General features: G+C 41.8%; 1 long non-coding RNA gene across 1 annotated transcript in view; it reads left to right on the top strand.

Moving 5' to 3' along the window:
- The window catches only part of LOC117308482 (uncharacterized), a 431073-nt gene that overhangs the window by 56195 nt on the left and 351966 nt on the right, over positions 1 to 22912 (top strand). Inside the window, exons 2-3 of the long non-coding RNA XR_004522492.2 lie at positions 5152 to 5331; positions 22290 to 22427. This is a non-coding gene — a long non-coding RNA (uncharacterized lncRNA). The remainder of the gene's footprint in view (positions 1 to 5151; positions 5332 to 22289; positions 22428 to 22912) is intronic.

Genomic DNA, 22912 nt, shown 5'->3' with positions numbered 1-22912 from the left:
AGCACTTTTATGAATTCATCAGTTCTCCATTAGAGTTCTGAAAATGCCTATTCATTCAGTTCAGCAGTATAGTCAGTTACCAGAAACCTGTACTTGTCAGAGTCTTTTCCATGAATTCCTTGAAGACGAAACCCTTTTATAGGAACATATTTGCAAAAGCATCAGAGTACACCCAGAACTTTCTGTAAATGACAAAGACTTAAAAATGACCATGGTTAAAGATTTGATGAAAGTTCATAATAATGCAATTGACAAGGAAATTTAGTTATTTCTGAGATACACATTTTAAAGTAATAATTAGAATTATGACTTATTATACTTATAAGATTTTTAGAAATTTCATGTAATGTCTGAAACATTTATATTAACATATTTCCATACAAATAACCCAAAGAAAGTTTAGTATTAGTTGTTTTGTTTGTTTGTTTTTCAATTTCCCCTTTTATGGCTGTTAGCATTTGCCTTATGTGTTGAGGTGCTCCTATGTTGGGTGCATAAATATTTACAATTGCTCTATCTTCTTCTTGGATTGATCCCTTGATCATTATGTAGTGTCCTTCTTTGTCTCTTGTAATAGTCTTTATTTTCAAGTCTATTTTGTCTGATATGAGAATTGCTACTCCAGCTTTCTTTTGATTTCCATTTGCATGGAATATCCTTTTCCATCCCCTCACTTTCAGTCTGTATGTGTCCCTAGGTCTGAAGTGGGTTTCTTGTAGACAGCATATATATGGGTCTCGTGTTTGTATCCATTCAGCCAGTCTGTGTCTTTTGGTGGGAGCATTTAATCCATTTACATTTAAGGTAATTGTCGATATGTATGTTCCTATTCCCATTTTCTTAATTGTTTTGGGTTTGTTATTGTAGATCTTTTCCTTCTCTTGTGTTTCCTGCCTAGAGAAGTTCCTTTAGCATTTGTTCTAGAGCTGGTTTGGTGGTGCTCAATTCTCTTAGCTTTTGTTTGTCTGTAAAGCTTTTAATTTCTCCGTCAAATTCGAATGAGATCCTTGCTGGGTAGAGTAATCTTGGTTGTAGGTTTTTCCCTTTCATCACTTTAAATATGTCCTGCCACTCCCTTCTGGCTTGCAGAGTTTCTGCTGAAAGATCAGCTGTTAACCTTAAGGGGATTCCCTTGTATTTTATTTGCTGCTTTTCCCTTGCTGCTTTTAATATTTTTTCATTGTATTTAATTTTTGATAGTTTGATTAATATGTGTCTCAGTGTGTTTCTCCGTGGATTTATCCTGTTGGGACTCTCTGTGCTTCCTGGACTTGATTGAATATTTCCTTTCCCATATTAGGGAAGTTTTCAACTATAATCTCTTCAAATATTTTCTCAGTCCCTTTCTTTTTCTCTTCTTCTTCTGGGACCCCTATAATTCGAATGTTGTTGCATTTAATGTTGTCCCAGATGTCTCTGAGACTGTCCTCAATTCTTTTCATTCTTTTTTCTTTATTCTGCTCTGCAGTAGTTATTTCCACTATTTTATCTTCCAAGTCACTTATCCATTCTTCTGCCTCAGTTATTCTGCTACTGATTCCTTCTAGAGAATTTTTAATTTCATTTATTGTGTTGTTCATCATTGTTTGTTTGCTTTTTAGTTCTTCTAGGTGCTTGTTAAATGTTTCTTGTATTTTCTCCATTCTATTTCCAAGATTTTGGATCATCTTTACTATCATTACTCTGAACTCTTTTTCAGCTAGACTGCCTATTTCCTCTTCATTTGTTTGGTCTGGTGAGTTTTTACCTTGCTCCTTCACCTGCTGCATATTTCTCTGTCTTCCCATTTTGCTTAACTTACTGTGTTTGGGGTCTCCTTTTTGCAGGCTGCAGGTTTGTAGTTCCCGTTGTTTTTGCTGTCTGCCCCCAGTGGCTAAGGTTGGTTCAGTGTGTTGTGTAGGCTTCCTGGTTGAGGGGACTAGTGCCTGTGTTCTGATGGATGAGGCTGGATCTTGTCTTTCTGGTAGGCAGGACTGCATCTGGTGGTGTGTTTTCGTGTGTCTGTGACCTTATTATGATTTTAGGCAGCCTCTCTGCTAATGGGTGGGGTTGTGTTCCTGTCTTGTAATTGTTTGACATAGGGTGTTCAGCAGTGTAGCTTGCTGGTTGTTGAGTGGAGCTGGGTCTTAGCGTTGAGATGGAGATCTCTGGGAGAGCTTTCACTGTTTGATATTATGTGGATCCGGGAGGTTTCTGGTGGACCAATGTCCTGAACTTGGCTCTCCCACCTCAGGCACAGGCCTGACATCCTGCTGGAGCACCAAGACCCTGTCAGCCACATGGCTGAGAAGAAAAGGGAGATAAAAAGAAAGAAAGAAAGTAAAAGAAGGAAAGAAAGAAGAAGGAAAGAAGATAGAAAGAAAGAGAAAAAAAAATAAAAAGAAATAAAGTTATTAAATAAAAAATTATTAAAAATAAAAAAGTAATAAAAAGAAAAACGAAAGAAGAGAGCAACCAAACCAAAAAACAAATCCACCAATTATAATAAGTGCTAAAAACTATAGTAAAAAAACAAAAAATGGACAGACAGAACCCTAGGACACATGGTGAAAGCAAAGCTATACAGACAAAATCACACAAAGAAGCATACACATACACACTCACAAAAAGAGAAAAAGGAAAAAAAAATCTATGTATAAAAAAAATTTTTAAAAAGGAAGAGAGCAACCAAATCAATAAACAAATCTACCAGTGATAATAAACTCTAATTACTAAACTAAGCTAAACATAAACCCAGAAACCAGTCAATTGCATACAGCAAACCCCAAGTCTACAGTTGATCCCACAGTCCACTGCCTCAATTTTGGGATGATTGGTTGTCTATTCAGGTATTCCAGAGATGCAGGATACATCAAGTTGATTGCAGAGACTTAATCCGCTGCTCCTGAGGCTGCTGGGAGAAATTTCCCTTTCTCTTCTTTGTTCGCACAGCTCCCAGGGCTCAGCTTTGGATTTGGACCTGCCTCTACAGGTAGGTCGCCTGAGGGCGTCTGTTCTTCGCTCAGACAGGACAGGGTTAAAGGAGCCGGGCGGGGCGGGCCTACGGCGGCAGAGGCCAGCGTGACGTTGCACCAGCCTGAGGCGCGCCGTGCGTTCTCCGGGGGAAGTTGTCCCTGGATCCCGGGACCCTGGCAGTGGCAGGCTGCACAGGCGACGGCAGTAGCCGCCTTAGCGTCTCATGCCCGTCTCTGGGGTCCTTGCTGATAGCCGCGGCTCGCGCCCGTCTCTGGAGCTCCTTTAAGCGGCGCCCTTAATCCCCTCTCCTCGCGCACCAGGAAACAAAGAGGCAAGAAAAAGTCTCTTACCTCTTCGGCAGCTCCAGACTTTTCCCTGGACTCCCTCCTGGCTAGCCGTGGTGCACTAAACCCCTGCAGGCTGTGTTCACGCCGCCAACCCCAGTCCTCTCCCGGAGCTCCGACCGAAGCCCGAGCCTCAGCTCCCAGCCCCCGCCCGCCCCGGCAGGTGAGCAGACAAGCCTCTGGGGCTGATGAGTGCCGGTCGGCCCTGATCCTCTGTGCGGGAATCTCTCGGCTTTGCTCTCCGTACCCTGTTGCTGTGCTCTCCTCCGCGGCTCCTAAGCTTTCCCTCTCCGCCACCCACAGTCTCCGCCCGCGAAGGGGCTTCCAGTGTGTGGGAACCTTTCCTCCTTCACGCCTCCCTTCCGCTGGTGCAGGCCTCGTCCCTATCCTTTTGTCTGTGTTTATTCTTTTCTCTTTTTCCGTACCCAGGTACGTGGGGGGTTTCTTGCCTTTTGGGAGGTCTGAGGTCTGCCAGCGTTCAGTAGGTGTTCTGTAGGAGTTGTTCCACATGTAGATGTATTTCTGATGTATTTGTGGGGAGGAAGGTGATCTCCACATCTTACTCCTCCGCCATCTTGAAGGCCTCCCTGTTCTTTAATACTTTTAATGGAACGTTTTGTTTTAATGTTCTATCCAGTTTTAAAAATTGTTCTCAAGAAGAAGATTGTTCTGTTGTAATGGTGTTCATCTAGTATTTTTTTTTTTGCTGTACGGGGCTTCTCACTGTTGAGGCCCCTCCCGCTGCGGAGCACAGGCTCCGGACGCGCAGGCTCAGCGGCCATGGCTCACGGGCCCAGCTGCTCCGCGGCATGTGGGATCTTCCCAGACAGGGGCACGAACCTGTGTCCCCTGCGTCGGCAGGCGGACTGTCAACCACTGCACCACCAGGGAAGCCCTCATCTAGTATTTTTTAACTTTATTCCTTTTCAGCAGTGGAGATATTTTTTTCAAATTAAGTCTTAGATGGATTCATAATATATAAAACACATAAAAAAAGAGCCATGCTTAAAATTACACAGGTATCATTGGGCCATCCATCTCCCAGAAGCCATTTTCCTTGTGGCATGAGGAATTGCCTTCTGCTTCCTGTTTGGACCCTGAGTGGTCTATACAAGTTTGGTTCCATTATACCCTCACCTTCCACCTTAACGACCCTAACCAGCACCCCTTAGAGGTCTTGATATATTAAAATATTATCAGGACACTGCCAAAGGGAATCATAAGTATTATGATATATTGAAATTGCTTATCTAACAAATTAATACTGGTGAAAATGTCAAATATTGTTTCTCCTCCTAAATAAAAGGCCTGGATCTCATGCTCTTCAGCTACCTTGATATGTCCTGTCTTAACTTTTGGTCACTATCCTTTTGCTGCTATGAATCCTGTTCATTGTCCTTTGCCATCAGAAAAGTGGTTTTACACACCTTGTCAAACATGTCCTTGTTGCCCTTCCTTCCTTCCTTTTAGTACTTTATTGATTTTTGCCAGTAGTCGAACAAACTAGTTGTAAACTAGGAAGTATGCTAAGTTCCCTGAGGCTCTACTCTAACAGAGCTGGTGAATAGGAATCTTTACAAGATGGTGAGTTGGCCATTTGAAACTCTTCCTCAGTGATGGAGCTAGAGTGGCAGGGAGGAAAGCACATGAACCCTGATCCAGAGTAGTTGGTGGCTAGGACCTATTTTCAATTACATGAAATCAGAAGTAGAGTAACCAGACATTCTTGCTTTATGAAGTGGGAATGCCCTGTGCTTTTTGCTTCAAAAGTTGGGTGGAATCCAGGTGGATGTGTAGGAATCTTCAGTAATCCATTAGAACATAATTTATTCATATTTTTCTCCCTCTCAAGCCATTTAGGGAGAAGAAAGCTTTGGTTTATTTCTCCTTTAAGTGAGGAAGATAAAAATGAAACCAACAAAACCAAACAAGTGTCTGAAATCCAGTCACTGAAATGACAACTTAGAGTTTTGCAAATGGAACAAGTCTTTGCATGGATTTGAGAACTTGGCTCTGGAATTAAGACTGAGGGGTAAGCTGATGAGTTCCTAATCAGATATATATATATGGAGTAGCATTTCTTAGGCCAACTTTTTCACGCTCATGCACTGCTAGCAAAGAAGTTATTGTGAAGCTTTACTTTCAAAGTTTGTATTGTGACAGCAATGTATTTTATTTTCTAAATAGAACATTGTATTATAATATTGAGTGTGCTTTTTCGAAATACTGTTCCTTGCCCCTACCCCCATATTGTCCCCCGCTCTCCCTCTCCCTCTTCTTAAGGGTCACCAAACAGCGCAATTCAGCTGCCCTGCTCATGATAGTACGAATCTACAGCCAGTTCTGGCAAAGTGTCTCAGGGTATTTTTCACAGGAAGTTCAACAGCAAACTTTGCAATGTTAAATAAAGTAGGGGAAGGTTTGGTAATTGTTTAAAAATATAATACAAATGCAGTGGTTTAATTTTCTCAATGAGACACTTTTTAAAAATTGTCACTGTGACACAAATTATGTTGTTTGAGATCCATGAGATTCAAATGGACTATTGATATCATTATGATTTTTGACTGAGCAAAGTCTTTCATTTAGCTCTCCCAAGCCATAGAAGATTCTAATTTTTTTGTATTATGTCTAGTGGCTAGAAAAATAGATCATAGGAAAATGCGGGAAAAGGATACAGAGGCAGATTTTTCCTAAGTCAAGAAATATGCCAAAACAAGAATTCTTCACAACTCCTGAGCGCCTAATATAGAGCTGGGCGTTTAGGTGATGTTTAGTAAATATGTTTAGACCAGCAGTTGACATTTCCTGTATAGCCATATATATTTGAGGACTAGTCTTGCTGTTTTGTGGGGAAGATGTCAGATGAGGTAGCAGAGACACAGAGAAAAGTGGAATAATATAGATGTTGGTTTTAAATGTCATCTTCTGCCTCTTATTATGTGATCTTGGAAAAATTACTTCCCTCCTGAGCCTCAATTTTTTCATCTGTAAAATAGAAATTATAATACCTTGCAACATTATTATTTATAAGGATTAGAAAGAGTATGTGTATAGACAACAAGGATTGCCGTATGGCATGGGGAACTATGTTCGATATCTTGTAATAACCTATAATGGAAAAGAACTGGAAAAAGGAATGTATATATATATATAACTGAATCACTTTGCTGTACACCTGAAACTAGCACAATATTGTAGATCAGCTATACTACAATAAAAAATAACTAATAATAATAAATAAAATTTAAAAAAGAAACAGTATATGTAAAGTGCTCACCCATACTTGTCCCTCATTAAGTGGCAGGCACTATTATTATTGGTTAAAAAAAAAAAAAAAAAGAAGAACAACAATATTAACTGCAAAATTCTTTCATTAGGGAAAGGTTTCCCTGAGCTAACTCCCTCCTAAATCCCTACAGCAGAGTCTGGCTTCACCCCAAATTTCAAAAATATGTAGCCTTGGTGTGAACTCTGGGCCCAGTCCCTTTTCTGTAATCTTCATAGACCCCAAGTTCATCTGACCCCAAAGTGCCTTAGTCAAAGGGGAATTAATGGGACATTTGGCCAAAAATTCTGAATGGAGATCTTCCGGGCACAGAACATTCTGGAACCCACAGTGTTTTATATCCTCTTCTCACAGTGGCTGGGGTCAAAGCAAAGCTGGAGGGAAAACTGTCTAAGGAGACCTGGACCCAAAAAAGGCCAAGAGTTTTTAATTCTGAATCTGTGTTGTGAACAGTATGTATTGGCATCTTATTTAGATTCCTTTTGGCACATTGGCTGGTCTTATTAGCAATAAAGTCAACTTAAAACAAATGAAACAAATTTTAGCAGTTGAAAAGTAATTCTTTGAAAAAACTCACTTTAATGATTTTAATATTACTTTTTAATGTTATTATATTAATTTTATATGCTATAGCTCAAGTGAGAGCAGTTGTCCCATTTAAAATTTGATCATCTTATTTGCAAATACAATTTTTAAAAACATTGAGAGTCATATAATTGGTAGAAGTATTTTCTGTTAAATTCCCTGGGTGTTTGTGGGGGGTATTTTCTTAAATTGTTTTAGAGGGGAAGTACTTTCTTTTATTCATCTTTGGATCAACAGAACCTATTTAGCATAGCGACTGATATACAAAAGATAATAAATAAAAGTTTGTTGAATAAATGGAAGAGCAAACCGATGAAGTTTGTTTCCAGCATAAAGTGGTGGAAAGAACACTCCACAGAAACCCAGAAGACCTCCATTTTGGCCTTGGCTTTATCACAAATTTTCTGTGTGACTTAGACAAGTGACTTAACCTCTCTGAGGCAGACTCGTCTGACATTGAGGCAAAGTAGTGTAATAATACTTATCTCATAGGGTTGTTCTGCTTGACTCATAAGACTGGCATGGGGTGCAGATGAAATAGTGAATATGCTTTATAAACCAGAGTGCATGACACAAATGATGATTAAAAAGTATATATAGAACTCTGCGCCATTTCTTAAATTCTCAGTCAAGATACCCACTAGTTTCTGAGAGGCCAGTCACGTTGGGAATGGCTGATGTTCTCACTTAGGCTGTGTCATATAATGACATAAATAATAGTAATAATATTGATAATGGCTATCATTAATTGAGCAGTTATTACAAGCTACGTCTTGTGCTAGACATGGCACATTATTTTTAATCTTCACAACAGCCCTGTAAGACAGGAGTTATTATTGTCTTTATGTTACAGACAAGAAAATGGGGGCTTAAGTCATATCCATCACTTGGTCTGTCTGACACCAATATTCATACCCTTTCCACTAGGCCATAATGCCCTTTACAAAAAGTTTTACCAGGTTTTGAGCTCCACTGTGATATGGGTTTCTTAACATAGCAGATTTCACTGAATCCTCACCACAACCAAAGGGGTAGGGTATTATTATTATCATCCTCATTCAACAGATGACAAAACTGAGGCCTAGAGAGGCTAGGTAACCAGGTCTGTCTGATTCCAAAGTGTGGCTATATTTACACAGTGCTAGAATTTGTGATATTTTTTGTGTGTGTGATTATGTAGAAACACACAGTGGGATGCACCTAATTCTCTATTGTCTGAAAGAACGTAGTCATAATGTGTAACATTTCTCCCCTAGCAGGTGACCTTTTTCTTTGTAGAAAGAAGTTAAGGGTAGCATGGCTTCAGGGGAAACCTTTCTGTACAAGACAGAAAAGAACTTGAAAATAATCTCAGTGGAGTTCAAGGAGGACGCTTGCCCTCCAAATTTGTGCTGTCTCTCTGACTTGGGGAAATGCTCCTGTTAGGAATCTTCTTACCCCAGTAGCTGCAGAATTCATACCCAGACTCCAGTGCTGCTAGCATGCGGAGTGGGACCCACGTCCTGCCGATCCCAAGCTCCCAGTAGAGTCATTCGTTTGGAGGGGAGGGAACACAGAACAAATGGACTTGGTCTGAGTGCGGTTCTTTCCTTTTTGCTGCAGTGGTGTCTGGCATTCTGTGGAAGCAGCAGCAGAAGCGACAGCTTACTAGGGGGTCTTAACATGCAATTCCTGATGCAGAAGTGGCTTCGGGGCTGGTGGAAGGGTCCTACAACAGGGATTGAGCAGAGTTCCTGCCTTTCAGTGCTTGGATTTTCTCATCCTGGTCTTGGGCAATGCTATTGGATGCCTAACCTTGATCGGCTTTTCTAACACCCCAGGTCTTCTGTGAGCCTTTAAAAAAATAAAATTCAAAGTATCTTCCTCCTGATTAAATGAGCCAGGTAGATTCTGTTTCTGGCAAATAAAACTCATGCCAGATTCAGTAGTCACGAAGGTTAGTGAGTAGGAGGGCTTGGCCACCTCAAGCGACTTTTGCCGTAGCTGTGCTCTGAGCAGAATGTCAGAGCTGTCCTCTCCACTTTTCTGTGGCACCAAGTAAGGGGAACCCAAGCCCTGTATTTCTCAGAGTGCTTCTGATGCCGTGGTGTGCTGGAGCCTGCTTGTACTGGCTCCTGAAAGCCGAGTGTTAAATCTTCAGGAATTTTATGAGTCTGTTGACAACACTGATAGCTTGAAATCAACTATGTTGGGAGTATTTATATTACAGAAATGAGCAAATGCTACAAATCAGGCCTCCCTCACTTCCCAGTAGGTTAAACATTTACCAGCCTATCACTGTCCCACTGTCTGGTAATTCTGTACACTTTGCTGCAAGATAGTTTGTGAAATGTTCTGCCCAGCCTCATTCAATGTTGATAGCTTTCTAAGACTTTTACTGGGAATCAATCTCAAATCAGAAAACATGCCTTGTAAGAACTTTGCCAGTGTTGTTTCCTAAACCCAGAGAACCCTTCCATTGCTCTTCTGCCCGGCAAACTTCAAGAGCAAGAACCAATATCACCTTTTTTTAGTCTTAACTGACTCCCCGGACGGAATCAATTATTCCTTCTTCTGAGCATGCCCCCCTCCCTCTTCAGCACTTGGCATATGAGGGCACTCACCTCATTATTGTTCTTTTTAAAACATTACATGATGCTTATACATGTCACGCTCTTTCCTAAGACATTCTAGTGCCTTAGATATATTCACTTAATAAATTCATATAACTGCCCAACAAGGGAAGTACAATTATTGGGCCTATTTTATAGACGGGAAAACAGAGGCACGGAGAGTTCGGTAATTTGTCCATGATCACACATCTTAGAATTTACATAGTCTGGCTTATGGTCTGTGTTCTAAGTACTCTTGTTTTTATGTAGCTGCCTTACCGGAAGAGTGTAAAAGTTTATTGTTTGTCTTTTTGTTTAAGTGCATTTTGAGGGCAAGATCTGAGTCTTACCCATTTTTGGATCTATAGTTCCAAGGACAGAATGTGCTACCACTAGGCACTTTGCACTCAACCCATATGCAGTAGAGGAGGGGCTACATCAGCCCCTTCCTCCTTTTGAAGATTCCTACATGGAGGCACAATTCAAAAGATGGATAGGAATAGAGCTGCTCTGGAAGAAAAACGGCCCTGCGGACTTTATCATGCTTCCTGAGGCAGCTTCGTGGGCATCACTGTGGACCCTTAGGCTCTGACCACACCATTGTGCGTATTACTGAGTTGGACCATTGATCCCAAGTTTCCATCTGGAAAATAAGGTCTCAGTTCCTGCTGCTGTTAGTGCTGAAGTTTTAGTGCTATTAGTGCTAGTGTTAGGGCTGTGATCTAGGGAGGGGTCGGACCAAAACAGAACAGAGAAGGAAAGCCATTTAAGAACAAAGAGATCCTCACTTCAAGGATAACCAGCTGCTTTCGACTGTGGGAGGTACCTTCAGGAACATTAGGATGGGAGAAGGGGAGACTGAGCTGAGATTTGGAAGGATGGAGCTCCACTCACTAGAACACCATAGTTGCTGGGTTGTACGAGCAGCAGAGGGCACCTCCCTCCCCTGCCACCAAAGCAACAGGCTATCACCGATTAGGCCTTTCAAATGGCAGTCCCCCCCCCCCCCCGCCCCCGCCTTGGACTCCTCTTCTGGATGGGACACACTGCTCATCACCCATGATCCCACTCAAATGCCATTGCCTCGGGGAAGTCTTCTCTTTCCCCCTATGCAGCACCTACTGCGTAGATGATCAGGGACTTTGTGGAATCCATAAAAGCATCTAGGACTACGGCTGATACAGCCAGCGCTCAGTAATTGCCGCTGAATACGTGAGTTAAGGCCAAGAAAGAAAGGGATTGAGGAGGCTCTTCCTGTGATGACTTCAAAGGAACCATTCTGTTCTTTACAGTAAATTCTCCACCTGGTTATGGTCTTGGGGACATAGCCATATGTGCTCCTTTGAGAGCTGGCTCCCGTCTCCCATCACATCTTTTTTTTTTTTTTTTTCTGGCAGAAGATAACTGGGCTGTGGGAGATGAAGTCAGGCTTGACCCCAGTGTGAAGTGTGGGTCATGTGTCAGGGGGGAATGTTAATTGTCCTCCCTCTGTTGTCCCACCTCTCCAGGCACATCTCTGTTTATGCCATGACAGTTTCTTGACACAGCCAGGGCAGTGTTTGCCATCCAGGAAGCTGTGGAGAAGAGCATATATCCCAGTATGCACCAAGTCCAAACGAAGCATGCCAAGGGATAACAAGTGATAGCCCCAGGGGCAAATTTCTGGTCAATTTGGTCTGTAATTAGGCCAAGTTATTTCCTAATTCCACCTCTGGGGTGTCTCTAGGGAACAGTAGTTGCCTCCCATGGCTCTGTTGGGCATTCTCTGTTCTTCCTGGACAGCCCTGGGGTACAGACTCTGAAGGAGACTGAGGATGGACACAGCCTATACAAGCACTCAGCTCACTGTTTAGTCTCAGTAATAGTAACCACATGGTGCTGCAGAGGCTCTGCCGTGCTTGGAGGGCTTGGGCCCTATTCTTATTCAACCAGATCTCTGACTACAGCCAGGCTGAAGGTGGCATGGCCTGCTTAGCAACCCTCGGTATCCTCTTATGGGATTCTCTGACTCAGAACTCAGACAGGATGTGATCTCAGCTTCTCGCATACCTTCACACACACGGGCACGGTCCTGTGTTTCCTCTAGTTTCAATTGGGGTGGGAAGAAACGCTAAACATGTGTGTGTGTAAGACAAAGAGGAATTTCTTGGGGAGGATCTTTGAAGAGACACTTGGCTACCTCTAGAGGATTGCTTCTCCTTCTTGACTTATTGCCCTATTTTCCAGCTCTCAGCCTTTTACCCAAGAGTCACTACCCAGTAGGCACCTGGCTGGTCTCCCTTCCTTCAGTCTCTTAACTCCTTGACTGCACAGAGGTGCCAGAGCCACTGTACTCAAGCACCGTTCCATCACATCCAGCTCTTTCTATCAAACCGAGTCCTCCCTTCCCCATCCATTCTGGTCAACAAAGTTGTCCATCAGCTTACCTGCATTCCCATCTTCCCTACCTCTTATCGTTCTTTCCTTTAGCTTCTCTACTGCCAGCTGGTCGGTTTCCTTGTAGTTTATCCCATATCCTGTCAGTTCCCCCAACCTGGTGTTGAAGTTTATCCTTACTGGAAGGGACATGTGCTTCAAAAGACCCTGAAAATACAACGATCATCACCATCAACACTATCATTACCATCTATTAGCACATCCTTTACATCAGGCACTGCGCTGAGGGCTTTACATGAATTAATCCATTTAATCCTCACGATAATCCTGTGATTATCCTCATTTTACAAATGAGAAAACTGAAGATCAAAAAGATTGAGTGACTTGTCAAAGGCCTCAAGTGTGCTAAGCTTATACCACATCAAGGATTTGAACTTAGATTTGTCTGATATCAAAGCCAGAACTCTTAATAATGATAACGTACAGTCTCCCATTGATCCCATGCTTTCTTACCTTGAATTCACTCTGAGTTTATGTATGTAGTTTAGAGTCCATCCTTGGGCATTTGGGTATTGGAGACAAGGAGGAATTTTTTTAGATCGGATGGTCCAACACCTTTTTTCAGTAGTTGAGAAAACTGAAGATTAGAGGGGCAAAAAAGCTTGTCAAAGAATCTGAAGTAGGTTAATGGAAGAACCAGAACCTGGTCCCAGGTCTCCTGACTGAGGCACATTCAGTGCTGGTTCCAGTACGGCACATAGCATCCTTTTGTGTTTTTGAAAATTTGTTCTCCATAAATTTCAAAATTATACATCTTTCCTACTCAATTATAGTACTAGTTAATTAAGGATAGAAGCCATATTTCACACTTTAAAAATATATTTCCAGTCTTATGTAAAATGTGGAAACCAAGTGGTTTACATGGTGGTCACTGAATGGAAAATGCAGAAGATGCTGGCAGTGCCTGACACATAGTCTGCTCAGTAAGTACTTTTCAAGTGAATGAGTGGATGAGTGAAGTGGTGTCAGGAAGACTATAGTTGAATTTGAGCTGGGGGGTGTTGCCAGGAATATGGATGAAGTTTTGCAACAAAGGAAAAGCACCCAGCTTTGAATGCTGCTGACAAGCTGGTCTTTAAAGAAAATTACAACACATGTGTATGAAGAGATGCGTCATTGGAGAAGAGTTATTGAACCTGACAGGCATGGTGAAGAGAACAGCAGTGGTCTCTGACTGCTCAACAAATATGCTGAACATCTGCTTGGCATCATCGAGAGCATCTTTGCCTGCTGGCCAATGGGATGTGCCCCTGTGTCAAGTGGTGGCCTCTCATGTTTGGCATTGTTCATCCAGGGCTCTGAAAGATGTGGTTACTGCAGTGGGTAAAGCGCCAGGTGTTTCGGCACTTTAAATGAATCACTTGAGCATCTTTTTAAAAGGCTGATTCTAATTTAATAGGTCTTGGGTATAGTCTAAGATTCTGTATTTCTTACGAGCTACCGGGTAATGCTGATGCTGCTGGTCTGAGAAATACTCTGAGTGACACAGTTCTAGGTGCTCCATGGAAAAATACTAGAGAATGCAACAAGTGAAAGTAGCTCTCGGTCACTTCTCAGCATTCTCCTCTGATCAAGGATCCCCACTCTGGACCAGCTTTCCAGCAGTGGGCTGGCCTCCCAGTGGGTTGGTTATGATGCCTCCTTGGGGTATGATTGGATTTAGGAGTCATAGAGATATTATGGGAATGCAAATCAAAGAAGCATCAAAGCTCATACTTCCTAGAGGTTTACACCTAAAATCCATGCAAGGAAGATCTAAGTCACTTAGAGATTCCTCTTCATTTCTAGGGCCTAGCACATAGTAGGCCATCCTACTAAAAATGCCAAATGAATGAACAAAAGAAAAGGGAGGAGGCTTTGATAAGAAAAATCTAGAGTCATACTACATCTCACTAAAATTAACTTTATTTATAGGATTAAGAACTATGCCAGAAAGTCAAATAAACAAAAATAGATGTTTCAAGAACCGTACCTTAACTCTCAGGCTTATTACTTGTGGAAAAAATTCTGAGTCCTCACTCAGAGCCTATTTGTGCTTTTTTATTTTTAAATAAAAGAGTGAAATAGTTTATTAATATAAAGAGTGATGTGATATCTCACCTTTCGTAAGATTTTATAGTCTGCAGTTCACTTTAAAAATAGCTTTATTGAGATATAATTCACATATCATAAAATTTACCCTTTAAAAGTGTTATTTGTACTTATTTTACAACCTATTTTACAGAGCATGGCTGTCTTTAGTAGATGAGAAAAGGCAAGTTAAAGGGGTTTGGAGAAAACAGGAGACAGATAAAGGCAGGCAAAGGAAAAAGTGCTCATGGTAAGAGACAAGGCAAAAATAATATTAAAAGAAGCACAGAGATGCACCGAGAAATCCCAATAATCTGGAACTATTTAGTTTGGTGGAAACCCCTTTATACTATGCTTCAAAATATCCCAAGAGGATGACTGTATACAAGCTGGGATAATAATGGATATTCACGGTGATGTCCTTGAGTTGTCAAGGAGATGTTGAGCTATACTCAATGTACCCTGCTTAGAAAGCCCAGATAGCTGTGATCCATTAACAGATTTTCGTTACAAGGGTGATAGAAATATATTTTTTAAAGTTTTGGTTGCTTTGAGGAGTAAGTCCTCAGCTCTCTCCACAATGAGTCAGTCCATGGGGATTCCAGAAAGTCAGTGTTTTTCGGTATGAACTTCAAAGCTCAGCCACATGCACTTGGCCCTGCTGGCTCATGAGAGGAGGTCTTCACCAGCACCACGTGTGTGATCAAGGGCATCCAGGCTTCCATGGTGGCACATCTTCCTCCCATGGGCACCATCCTTCCCTCCCGTTTTGGACCGGACTGTCTCCTTCTCAGGAGGAGACAGTCCGGTCTTAAAACTTAAACCTTTCTGAATGGGAATCAGAATGGTCCTGCGTCTGAGATGCAAAGAAAATGCTGGAAGATTTTCTGTCAAATTTTCCTTTGGTTTAAAAATCTGAAACTCATTTGCTCCTCTGACCCATCCCCAGATGCCATGGGAAGCAAGCACATGGATACACAATGCCAGGATGCCACTGTCTCCAGTGCTCTCATTTTTGATTGTGCAGAAAGCTTCCTATTCTTTTTCTTTGAGGGGCTACACCATTGCAGTGTTAGGCAAGTCATTTTCTGAGCTTTGGTTTCCTCACCTGTAACATGAGGATGGTAATACCTGTCCTGGGCACCTCACAGGGTTAGCGTGAGGTTTATGGATAATTTTAAAAAGTAGGTCAAACATATTGAGTGCTTACTATTTTTTTCAGGCACCATGTGAAAGGCTTGGCATATATCATCTCACCTAATCCTTACATTAATGCTTGGAAGTCAGTAGTTTTATTATCCCCGTTTAACTGATAAGGATATTTTAGCTCATAGAGGTGACTGGCCTAAGATCACCATGGCTAAGAACTGGTGGAGCCTAAATTTGAAGATGGGCCCTCTGATTCCAGAAATTAAGTGGGATAATGCCTACAGAAGTGTTTTGGAAGCTGAAGAGGTCTTAGAAAGATATGAAGCAAATTCTGTCTAGGATTATTCTACAGGACCACAGTGGAGTCCACCTCCCACCTTCATCTTCCTAACTTGGCCTTCCTACCTGGCCCTCTTTCCACACCACAGTGGACTTTAGAAGCTTCACAGCTTCTTATGCTGCTTTTTCTGATGGTTCTGGACCACAGACGTCTTTGGCTGTAGGATCCTGGAGGTCATTGCTGGGATTTGAGTCTTCGACATCACTGATACTTGATATATCACTTGTGTTGGCCTGAATCCTCACTGGGGAGAAATGCTTCCCCTGATCTTTGGAAAGGAAGCATCCAAACTGTTCTCTCCTTTATCATTGGGAAATGTAGCCACTTTGCTTCAAGGATCAAAATGACTCAGATGACACCTCGCACAGATCCCCAGTGGCTGCTGTCTTTCTCTTCCCTTCCCCATGCCCCATCTCATATGGAAAACTGCTGCCTGATCCTCTTAGGTAGGAAGTACCATGCTGATGAGCGCCCCTTAGGGTTGTTGGAATAGTTTCAGGATTTGTGAATATTTCATCTCTGGACTGCCCTTTTATTGCAAAATGTCTGTTTCCTAGGATATGCTTGCCCTACACAAGGAAAAAAATCCTCAGCCTCAGGTTTCTTCCTGGCTACTTCTGTTTCTTCCCATGGTCAATTCTAGTCATCTTTGCCCTAGTGTGTGACTCAGTCTAAGAGCATCTCAGTCTTAATCAAGTTTATCTAGCTTGTAAACATATATTACTTTTTTCCCTACTATATCTCACACAGACTCTCCCAAACTCTTAGCATGATTTTCTATTTAGGCTCAGAGCCACAGTCAAGTTTACAATCAAGGTCTGTGCTTTTGATTCCTCTTCTAGCCCTTCTGGACTTCCACCAACCCAAACCTCTGATGCTGTCAGTCCTTTACCAACCGTCACCCATGGAAGCCTGTGTTGCTAGAGGATCTTTCTGACTGCCACGGCCAATTCCTCTTGCATCACCGCCTTGATAGGATGCCATCAGCTCTATACCTTCACCATTTGCCTTCCAAGCCCACCATTCCACGTTATGTTCCCTCCTTCTTTTAACTTGATATTTGCTTTTCAGACAAAGGTTAGGGAGAGCTGGTGGTGAGCACACAGCTGCAGCCATGGAAGAAAGCAAGGCATCTAGATGATAGCATTACTTTTTCTCTAATCAATAATTCATTTGGAGCCAGAGTGTTTGAGGAAATGGAGACTCGGCCTGACATAGCCCTTCACAAACAAAAGAAAATGAGCAGAAGTCTAAAACAAAATACAGTTTGGGACATGGACCAAACAAAATGAAAACATCTTCAGCGTGATAAAGACTGTGTAAACATCTTTATGTTTCAATGGGATTGCTTTTGCAAAATGCAGGAGTATGGCTTATATTTTCTTTTGAAATGTATCTGTGTTATGTAAATACAGCAACCGTGGCTTTTGACTTGTCCTTGTATGAACGGAAGCACCCTAAAATCTTACATAATTTTAATGCTGCAATTTAATGGAGGGCAAAGGCTTAGGGCACGGTATCACAGCAAATAAAATGACCAGCAAAGGAGATTATTACTCTTACAGATGAGGATGAGGAGGTCTTATCTTCCTCTGGAGAGGGCCACCAGGATCAGGAATTTCAGGAATGATTAACTGGCTTCAAAGGTCCAGGGTGCCCATATAACACTTGGGCCCCTTCTCCGTAAATGCATTGTTTGTTCCCCATCAGGCCTGTTCCTTGCTTTTTCTGCTCTCTCTCCCATGCCCTCATTTTAGTCACTTCATACTCATGTTTAGTTGCTAAACCTTGGCCCTTTTCATGTTCCTCCCATGACAGGTGACCATCTCAGCCATCCCCATGAGTCACCCCTAGGTGAGTCCACCAGTTTCCCCACAGAATGGTCCACGGCTGGGTCCCATTTCACCAGCCTTGCTCCTAGGCCCTGCGTCATCAAGGCCAAAGCCTGGTCTGCTCTCTGAAGCCTCAGAGCCCCAGCCTGAGGTCTCAGGGACCTGTGCGTAGCTCCTCTTCCTCAACCCATCCCAACTGGATCCCCAACACCCCTCTGCCCATCTTTGTTCTGGAGGTTCGTTCCCTTCCTTTACCCCCTCCTCCTCCTTTTAGTTTTTTTTTAGAAAAAGTAAAACTGCCTTTGTTCACAGGCAACATTGCCTATGAGGAAATTATGCTTTTAAAACATTTTTTTAAAATTTAACTATAGTTGATTAACAATATTGTGTTATTTTCAGGTATACAGCTTCAGATTCTTTTCCATTATAGGTTATTATAAGATATTAGGTATGGTTCCCTGTGCTCTACAGTAAATCCTTGTTGTTTATTATACATAGAGTAGCATGTCCCTCCCCCTCCCTTTTCCCCTTTGATAAATATAAGATTTTTTTCTATGTCTGTGAGTCTTTTTCTGTTTTGTAAATAAGCTGATTTATATTATTGTTTTAGATTCGACATATAAGTGATAGTATATAGTATTTGTCTTTCTCTGTCTGACTTAACTTCGCTTAGTACGACAATCTCTAGGTCCATCCATGTTACTGCAAATGGCATTAATTTCATTCTTTTATATGGCTGAGTAGCAGTCGATTTTGTGTATATGTGTATACACACACACACACACACACACACACACACACACACGCCACATCTTGTTTATCCATTCCTTTGTTGATGGATGCTTAGGTTGCTTCCATGTCTTGGCTATTGTGTATAGTGCTGCTATGAACACTGGGGTGCATGTATCTTTTGGAATTAGAATTTTCATCTTTTCTGGATATATGCCCAGGAGTGGGATTGCTGGATCACATAGCAGCTCTGTATTTAGTTTCTTAAGGAACCTCCATACTGTTCTCCATAGTGGCTGCACCAGTTTACATTCCCACCAACAGTATAGGAGGGTTCCCTTTTCTCCACACTCTCTCCAGCCTTTATTATTTATAGACTTCTTGATGATGGCCATTCTGATTGGTGGGAGGTGATACCTCACTGTAGTTTTGATTTGCATTTCTCTCATAATTAGCGATGTGGAGTGTTTTTTCACGTGCCTGTTGGCCATCTGTATGTCTTCTTTACCCCCGATTTTTTTTTTTTTTTAAATGTAGAAGGTTTTCCAGAGTTGTGGGCATGATTTCTCACACTGCTAACTCTCTCTTTGTCCTTCTATTTTCCTTTGTGTGTCTGACTCTCAAAGTCCTACAGATGCCCCTTACCTTGTATGAAATATCTGCTGTGAAGTAGTATTGTCACTTTATAGTAAATGAAAACAATTTTTTTTCTGTGACTATATGAAGGGGCCAGAGCTTGAAATTCAGGAAACACCTAGAACCTGAGAACTGTAGCCTCAATGGGGAAGGGGATATAGAAGAACGGGGGAACAGAGTTAGACTTAACGCTCTCTTTCTCCGAGTGCCCCCCACCTTGCTTTGTTTCCCCTTCCAGCTCTCCTCCGTTATCACTCCTATTCCAGCCTATAGTTTCTAAAGAGCTACCACCTCCAGCCCTCCATGCAGTGCAGACCCTGGCCCAGCCCCAGGCAAAATCAGAGCCCTTTCTAAAAAGCAAATGCAGGTTAATTTTCACAGCAGGGGAGAAAAAAATTAAAAAATTAATTAATTATTGTTCTATCGAAATTTCTACTTTCAAAGATAAAGATTTCTTTGATTATGCATTCTTGAGGAAGCACTTGCTAAGACAGGGTGCTGTTTATGAAACAGAGGGTTTGCAGACCATTAGAACCAATCTTCTCTTATGGATGACCATGAGAATGGCAGGACATGTTATTTAAGGAACACAAAACAAAAATTAAAAAAAAGCTTTTGGAGGTAGAGACATATATTAAAGCAGTCTGTTAGTTGTTCTCCCTACTGTAGAAGTGTAGAGTTTAAAGTGTGTTTTACACACATACCTGCACACAAACAATCAGCTATCCCTCCTCTTTGTGGCCACTGGAGCCATTGGCCTTGGGTTCTCTCTCTGTAGGACCACGAGTTGGCCATTTCGTTTGGGGGTGGGGATTGGGGTATTTTCTTGCAGGGGGAAAAGGATCTCATATCAAAGGTTGTATATTCTAAATTTTCAATTGCCTTCACTAGAAGTGGCACACTTCTGACCGTTTGGATGACTTAAGAACTTTGGTAAGGCTGCTCTACATATATTTTTAGTCACATTCATCGTGAATATTACCATACGTAGAGATAAGTTTGAAACAAAGTATTTTGTCATTCAGTGGTTCAGTGACACTCTCTTGACCAAGTTTGTCTGTGACCTACATATGTATTATTTCTTTGGCCTTGACTCTTTTTGGCATCTAGATTTAGCTATTGGCTCTGCAGATTCTAATAATAATTTAGATCAAATTTTAGTTTACTTCTTTATTATATATTTGGGAACTGCTAAGAAAATAGCCTATTCCTAGCAAGGTCCACGTACAAGATCGTATATCTATATAGTGTTTAGTTTGCCGCCTACTTCAAACAAAGTGATATCCAAAGGTACCATGCTTCATCCCAGTGACAGATGCCTTTTCAAACTCCAATTTGACAAAGAAAACTTTTTTTAAAAATATAAAAACAACCAAAACCAAAAAATCAATAGCTCATACTTTCTTGCCGTGCTGTCGTTTAGAAGTGATTGAACAGATATTGTTCGTGGTGAGGTGGTTTGATTCTTCTCCTGCTGAGGATCCTCTGTCAGGCAGGAAAATCCTCTGATTTTCTTTTTGGCTTTCTTTGGCACAGTGCCATAGTTCATCAAAACAGAAGACTGTGATCAAAATAATGCTGGAGTTTTAAGGAAGATATTTCATTATATCTTTTACAGTGCAAAAAATAATTTTTGAATCACAGATGATGGAGCAAGAAAATTAGCAAAATAAAAATAAACAGACATGTGGTTCTCAAATAGCAGATTACTGTTCAGGAGCATTCCTGAGTAGGGTTTCTAACTATCTCAGGAAAAACTCAGGCTACAGGACTGAAGGCCACAGCCATGGACACCCTAGGCATGGTTGCTCCAAATAAATTATGGATTTTGCCTAAGGCAGTGACCCTCTATCCTAGCATTATCCGAATTACATCTGTACAACATTATTCCTACAAGATGAGTAAAGTTTCTATGGTCGAAGGTATTTGAGACAAATTCACAAAGCTGTTAGCAGTCAGGACTCATTTAAAATGTTGTTTAACCCAATATTTCTCAAAGCCACTCCCCACCCCTCTTTTCCCATATCAGACCTATTATTATCCTGTGGAGGTAGAGCCCCACTGATGATACTTTGGGAAAAGGCTGTAACTCTTTACTCCTTGGCTCTCTTGTGTGGGTCCTACAACCTGCATGGACCACCTGGTTGTTTTTATGAAGAGGGGTGTTCTTAAGGCCAGACAACTTTCTTACAATTTGATTCTTACAATTTTGATTCTTCTACTCATTGGCCACATGACATTTATCATTTGTCACTGAAACAAAGGGGAAGAAAAGTGGAAGGTGCCCTGATGCTACTAAAGCATCGTGGCATCCTCATCAAATCACTGGGCATTCCATTCGCTCTTTCTTCAACAGTGGAATTCGTTGGCTGAACACCAGATTCTCTCCCTTCCCCATGGATTCTCCCAGCTCTGAGCTGCTGTGATTCTGAGGCACTGTTTCAGGTTCCTCCTGCCCTGCCCCACCAGCAACCCCACATCCTCATACCCAGGAAGCATCTCTCTAGGGATTTACAGTCCGGCAAATTTTTTTTCTTGGAATCTTCAATAACTGGTTAGAGGAGGTCAGTGGGCCCTCTGCAAGTCTTTAGAGAGCTCCAGTGAACATATTTTTGTTGGATTTCTGTCTTTAGCTTGCCATTTTCTGAGCAATCTTTCTTCTCTGCACCTGAGGCTTAAAGTTCATTTCCATGATATAAGTGGGCCACCAACCCAGGTGCAATGTCATCAGGTGTCAAAGTGCATATTTCTTCCAGACAGTAGCTGAGTTCGTTATTCAAGGTTATATCTCAAATAAAATGAAGGAAAGAAAAAGAAAATCTCATGGCCATCTCAGCTACTGTCTGGAAGTGAGATTTTCTTTCTTTTTCTTTCCTTCATTTTGTTTGAAGTATAACCTTGAATAATTACTTTTCTTTTCCAATTTGATTTCAAATAAATTGCATACATATAGAAAATGTGAAAAATCATACACACACACGTACACGTGAATGCATTCATGGAGGAAACTAAAAATTATCCATAATTTCATGACCCGGGAATAATAACAGTTGACTTAAGGTCTTTACCTTTCATATAGCTCCGTATATATGCAAGAGTGTGCTTCTGCCAGGGACGTGGGGTCCTGCTTGCTCTCAATCATTCAGCAAGCATAGGGGTAGGTCTGCAGGAGGTCCATGGGGAGGCTGGGTGGTTAAATTATGCTGGTTAGGAGTTCAGGATTAAGAAATTTGTTTACCAGCAGATGTAAACCACCATAATGAGAATTAGTTTTTGCTCAGACTTGCAGCAAGAAGGATGGGAGTTGAGTGTTCATCTGCCTTCCTCTTCTAGGTTGTCTCCAACCCGGTTCAGAAGTCAGCAGGAAAGAAGATTGTTGTTCATGGTCCCCTGGAACTCCACCATCTCCAACTCTAACTCTCCATCTCACCTTGAGTCTTGCTGGACTGGCTGAACTGAGGACCAGGTGCGGTAAGTGCTAAAAATGTGACCCCCACCCCACCTCTCCCTTCCCTCGGAGTCTATTTGCACATTATAATGCAAGGGGAATTTTGTTTTATTATGGTGAGGAAGGGAGAGTTTGGATTGATGGAGAGAGCAAAAAAGCTGGTATGAATAATATAGTGTCTTATCCCTGCCCACCTTTTACTGGATTTGAACGTTTATGGTTAGAGGGCTGAGGGTCCCAAATCACAGAACCATTCAAGAGAGACTGTCAATTTCTGGGCCAACCAGAGGTGCTTTGGGCCCTAGTGACAAAGTGTGGTCCACAATTGGAGAGGAGGACAGTTTTTCAAGCTCTGGCTCAAACCTGGCAGTAGTTTGGCACTCTGAGGATTGGAAGTGAATCCTGGGCACAGATGATGGGGTTTTGACTGTGAGCAATGGTGACAATGATGTTTCATGGTCAGAGGGCATTGACAAGTAGACCAGCATGCTGAATGCTGGGAGGATGC

This window comes from Tursiops truncatus, chromosome 16, assembly GCF_011762595.2.
Source record: "Tursiops truncatus isolate mTurTru1 chromosome 16, mTurTru1.mat.Y, whole genome shotgun sequence".
NCBI lineage: Eukaryota > Metazoa > Chordata > Mammalia > Artiodactyla > Delphinidae > Tursiops > Tursiops truncatus.
Note: the sequence above shows the minus strand (reverse complement) of the source record. Positions and strands in the feature narration are given on the sequence as shown.